This window comes from Chelonia mydas, chromosome 1, assembly GCF_015237465.2.
Source record: "Chelonia mydas isolate rCheMyd1 chromosome 1, rCheMyd1.pri.v2, whole genome shotgun sequence".
In the NCBI taxonomy this organism is placed as follows: Eukaryota; Metazoa; Chordata; order Testudines; family Cheloniidae; genus Chelonia; species Chelonia mydas.
In genome coordinates this window covers 7,618,809-7,624,587 of record NC_057849.1, presented here as the reverse complement: position 1 = coordinate 7,624,587, position 5,779 = coordinate 7,618,809, and the positions used below count along the sequence as shown (strand labels likewise).

The 5,779-nt window shown below is 49.2% G+C and overlaps 1 pseudogene; it reads left to right on the top strand.

Moving 5' to 3' along the window:
• The first annotated feature begins 632 nt into the window (after nt 1-632).
• Nucleotides 633-1,595, top strand: LOC119565187 (annotated as a pseudogene).
• Nucleotides 1,596-5,779: the final 4,184 nt, after the last annotated feature.

The window sequence follows — 5,779 nt, the reverse complement described above, 5'->3', positions numbered from 1 at the left end:
ACATAGGTGAGAGCAGGAGGGGGTGGGTGAGATTCTGTGGCCTGCGTTGTGCAGGAGGTCGGACTAGATGATCATAATGGTCCCTTCTGACTTTAATATCTATGAATCTATGAATATCACAGGCCAAAGAATCCACCCGATGATTCCTGCATGCAGCCCAGTAACTTGTGGTTAAGCTAGTACATCTCTCTGAGAACATCCAATCTCTATTGAAAGACCCTGAGCCCCGGGGAAGTTACTAAGCATGTGACGGTTCTCTTGAACTGGTTAATTCCATCTTAGTTCCAGTAGCACAGTTGCATCTTATTCACAGTTTGCACTCTGAAGGCTTCAACTTCCAGCCACTAGCACTTGTTTTGCCTTTGCCTGCCAGGTTCAAGAGCCCTGGAGTAGCTGATATCTTATCACTTTGTCCTTACACCCCTGGATCCAGGCTTTCGTTAATCTGAGCTCCTCGATATTTACCACCCAAGCAATGTTTCTATCAGCTCCAGACCTTGTCATTCATTCCCACAGGAGTTGCACCCCGTGAGCCAGAGTGGTGTGTGGCATCTCATACGTGTACAGTATCTGTTCATCCCATCTGATATGTTTTATTGACAGGACAGACGTTGTTGTGAAACTTACAGAGGATGCTCCTGCAGGGCAACCTGTCAGCTCCTAACGGCACAGGCTCTGATCCATCAGTGTTCTTCCTGACAGGCATCCCAGGGCTGGAAGCTCTGCACCCCTGGATCTCCATCCCCTTCTGCTCAATGTTCACCGTGGCCCTTCTAGGAAACTTCACCCTCTTGTATGTTATCAAGACAGAGCCCTCCTTACACAAGCCCATGTTCTATTTCCTCGCCATGCTGGCCGTCATCGACCTGGTTTTATCCACAACCACCGTGCCGAAAATACTGAGCATCTTCTGGTTTAATTCCAGGGAGATCAGCTTTAACGCCTGTCTGGTGCAGATGTTTTTCCTTCACTCGTTCTCCACCCTGGAGTCTACTCTGCTGCTGGCCATGGCCTTCGACAGGTACGTGGCCATCTGCAACCCCCTGAGATACTCCACCATCCTGACCAATTCAGTGATAGCAAAGATCGGGCTGGCAGCTTTGGCCTGAGCTGTTCTGCTAACGGTCCCTCTGCCCTTCCTCCTCAGGAGGTTGCCCTACTGCGGGTCCCACATTGTCTCCCATTGCTACTGCGAGCACATGGCCGTGGTGAAGCTGGCCTGTGCCAACACCAGGGTCAATAATGTCTATGGGATCATCGTAACTGTCTTCATTGTGGGGCTGGATCTGATGTTCATCTCCCTATCGTATGTCAACATCCTAAGGGCTGTCTTAAGCCTGGCATCCAAGGAAGAGCAGCTCAAGGCTTTCGGCACCTGTGGCTCCCACCTTTGCACCATCTTAGTATTCTACATCCCTGTGGTCCTCTCCTCAACAATACACAGGTTCGGGCGCCATGTCGCCCCACACGTACACATCCTGCTGGCTAATTTCTACCTCCTCTTTCCTCCCATGATGAATCCCATCGTGTACGGTGTGAAAACCAAACAGATTCGTGACCGGGTGCTTCTCCTGTTCCGAGGGAAAAGCTTCTAGGCTGAGCAGGAGGGGGCTGCTGAGCAATCAGGAAGCAGAGGATGCAGGAGAGGTTTTCTGAGTAACTTAGACAGAATGGTTTTGGGGGCTTTGTGTACGCTGGGATGGGAACCCCACCTCTGATTCACAGGGAGCTGTACACCGTCCCCTGCACGAGCTTAGCGCTGCTGACCGGAAGGTGATCTTGGCCATGACCTTGTCCTCACTCGGCACCGTGTGTGGAGTGTGAAAAGGAGTGTGAAGGCTCCTTGCACCTTCTTCTTCTTTGCTGGAATCTGGCCTTTATTAGTGACACACCCAGCCACAGCCAAGGACGTCCATGCTGCAGGAACAAATGCTGTATCTGCCCCTGAAGTTCAGTCAGCTCTGAGATGGAGCAACACACCAGGGGCCATTTTGGCCCCAGAAGAAGTGCTGACTGCTGGGCTTTTCTGTCTCAAATGTGCACCATGAAAGGTGCTGGGTACCAACTTTTCTAGGTGAAATCTGGCCTTAGTTGTGGTGTCTGAACATTTGAGAGTCTGTCCCCAGTTGTTTAACCCGACCGCACAGCAGCACAATGCACCAGGTCGAGAGAGGGGCGTGAGGAAGGCTGGATCTGCCTCAAAGTGCACTTCAAAATTCCCCACATCCTCACCAGAGTGATCTCAGATGTTAGCATTTAGGCTTGTTTGTCAGCCTGAGATAGAATTTTGGAGTTGACTTTTTGATACTCTTATATCTTATATTAATATGTGTGAAGAACAATGAACAAAGACACTGTGTGTTGCATTCCCCACCAGATGGGGCTTTTAGTACAATGGGAAAAGATAAGGGATTCAGCTCAAGTGTTACTGGGCATGGTGGGAATGTCATATCTGAGCACACACTTAAAGACGGCCTCAACTCCTTATCTCAAGGCAAGGTCAAGCAACCAGTTAGGATGGGCAAGAGAGGTTGCGGGGTGGAGGTGAGGGAGGCATAAGAAACACTAAAAACCGAAGAAAGGCCTGGCCTTGGCCAGAACACAACCTCACTCCTTACCCCTCCCATGCGGTACAAGAGGGGTGGGATGAAGACCCTAGACTCACAACCCTCCGAAACGGAACATGACCCTAAGTTGTAAGGGGTCTAACTAGGGGCATGCGCTGCAGGTATATTTGGGCCTGCTAAGGAGGAGCAGCGGGGAATGGGGAATGGGAAATGGGGAATGGAGGTGGGGAATGAGGAACAGGGACACAGGCAAGGCTCTGCGGCATCAAAGCTGGGAAGGGGGACATGGAGTAAACACTTTGCGGTGTCACAGCTGGGAACAGACCACTGGGGAACATACTCTGCTGGCGTGTAAAGCTATGGACGTGTTTGCTTGGATAAACATGTCTGTGCTTCGGACTTCTGGTCTTCTGCTTTCCGTCTGCGTGGCAAGAACCAGGGCAGAGGGTGAACGGACATCTAACCTCAGGCACAAAGTATTCAGAGTCCACTTTCTGATACTGACAATAAATAAATGAAACAGAGTACTTTGTGTCTGTGTGTGTGTGTGTGTGTGTGTGTGTAGATCAATAAAATACTCAGGAAAAAGTCTTGGTCTGCTTTGCTATCACCTTTGTTCCTGTTGCCTAATATATATATTGTACAGCATATAGATATATATCACATTAATAATATGTATTATGGGCACCACATAGATACTAGTATGCATTTAGGAACTGTGGGAGGGCACCGTCAAGGTAAGGTGAATGCCGTATCGCTGCACGGCATGGCTCTTTAGAGATTGGTATCGTATCGAACCTGTTCCCTGCACCATATTAATAAACCTGACTGACATTGGTTATTTGGGCTCTTGAGGATATTTCATAACAAAATAATGAACCAAAGTGTGGTGAAACGATACAATTGATCAACAGTTCCAGACAGTTTGAATCACACCCAGAGATATCACTGCAGAGATCCTATGGCCCATTTTCCTGGAAAACTTCCGTTTTCTGTCACCCTGTGGGGTAGCATAAAGAGAAACGGTTCCTCAGCTCTCCATGACATAGCTCCACCATGGCGCCCCACCCCCAGCTGACGCCCTTTCCCCATAGTGCAAGGGGGGCATGGGTGGAGTTTGGAGGACAATGGGGGTGCTGCCCCTCAAACTGCAAAGTGTCAGCCACCCCACTGAACAGATCGAGTCACAGCCCCCACCCTGGGCAGGTCCCCTCCCAGTCACAAGGCACCCGGCACTGCCATGTACAACTGGGAAGCAGACAGTGATGAGGAGTCCTGTGCCAGGAGCCGGCCCCAGCCCCCTGCTGGTGGGGTGGTGTCCGGCGATGGCCGGGGGAATACAGCATCTCCGGTGGGTGGCAGAGGGCAAAGTGGAGCTGCCGGGGGTGGGCGAGGAGAAGGGGCCGGCCCCGAGAGGAAGTGGTTCCCAGGTAGCTGGAGGGTTCATGGCTTTTCCTGCTCCAAGCCCCCGCATCCCCTGATCCATGGCTGTTGGGCCCCCAGAGTCTCAGCCCTGCTGCCCCCCAGGGACTGGGGCTGGGCCGTGCCACTCTGTTTCCACCTGGCCAATGTTGTGATTTGGACCAACATAGGTAACAGCCTGGCCTGGCACCAGTGCGTCCCTCTGCCCAGCACTGGCGGCTCCTGAGGCCTTCCTTTTTTCCGGGGCGGGGGTTGCCTGTGAGGTGCACCAGCTTACTGGGTGGGTACAAATTAATTCCAGTGCTGTACAATAAAAACACTAAGCCTGGAAACTATCCTTGCAACAAACCCCGTTGCCAACTCTGTCCAAAACCTTTGTAGTGATAAACACCCATTTTTTCATGGTCTGTGTGTATAAAAACATCTTCTGTATTTTCCACAGTATGCATCCGATGAAGTGAGCTGTAGCTCATGAAAGCTTATGCTCAAATAAATTGGTTAGTCTCTAAGGTGCCACAAGTACTCCTTTTCTTTTTGCGAATACAGACTAACACGGCTGTTACTCTGAAACATATCTGTTCAAGGGACACCATCATAGGACCTAACCAAATCAGCCACGTCATCAGGGCTCGTTCACTTGCACATCTACCAATGTGATATATGCCATCATGTGCCAGGAATGCCCCTCTGCCATGTACATTGGCCAAACCGGACAGTCTCTATGCAAAAGAATAAATGGACACAAATCAGACGTCAAGAATTATAACATTCAAAAACCATTCGGAGAACACTTCAATCTCCCTGATCACTCAAGAAAAGACTTAAAAGTGGCAATTCTTCAACAACAAAACTTCAAAAACAGACTCCAATGTGAAACTGCAGAACTGGAATTAATTTGCAAACTGGACACCATCAAATTAGGCTTGACTAAAGACTGGGAATGGATGGGTCATTACACAACCTAAAAGCTATTTCCCCATGGTAATTTCCCCCTCCCCCATACTGTTACTCACACCTTCTTATCAACTGTTTGAAACGGGCCATCCTGATTATCACTACAAAAGTTGTTTTTTGTCCTGCTGACAATAGCCCACCTTAACTGATTAGTCTCGTTAGAGTTGGTATGGCAACCCCCATCTTTTTATGTTCTCTGTATATATATCTTCCTACTGTATTGTCCACTGCATGCATCCGATGAAGTGGGTTTTAGCCCATGAAAGCTTATGCCCAAATAAATGTGTTAGTCTCTAAGGTGCCACAAGGACTCCTCGTTCTTTTTGCTGATACAGACTAACACGGCGACCACTCTGAACCCTGTCAGGATGAAATGTGTGTAGCAACATTACATGTTACGGTATAAACAGAAGCTGAAATTAGGTCTGAAATGGGTTTACTAGATAAGTCTGCATAAACCATTTTCTCAAAGACAAAGGACAAGCTGACACCCCTGACCAGGACAATCAGCTACCAAGTAGCCATTCCTTGGCAAGGAAGGGGGCAGCAACAAACAGATCTGCATTGTGGCAAACACCAGCCTGGATCCTCTTTCACCACAAGATTCCTTGAGTGCATCTTCACGGCAGGGGTAATTCTCGGGAAAACGAGTTTCAAAGGGGGACAGGACTATAAAAATGATGGGCAAAAACACCCCAAGGTATCTCTCCCTTCCATGTCTCTCTCTTTCATCTCAAAAGACAAAAGAAACACCCTTTGACGTGGGTCAGCCCTGGTGCTGGGAGCATGTGGGGAGAATCTGGTCTTGAACCAAGTTTGTTAAGTTTTAGTTCCTA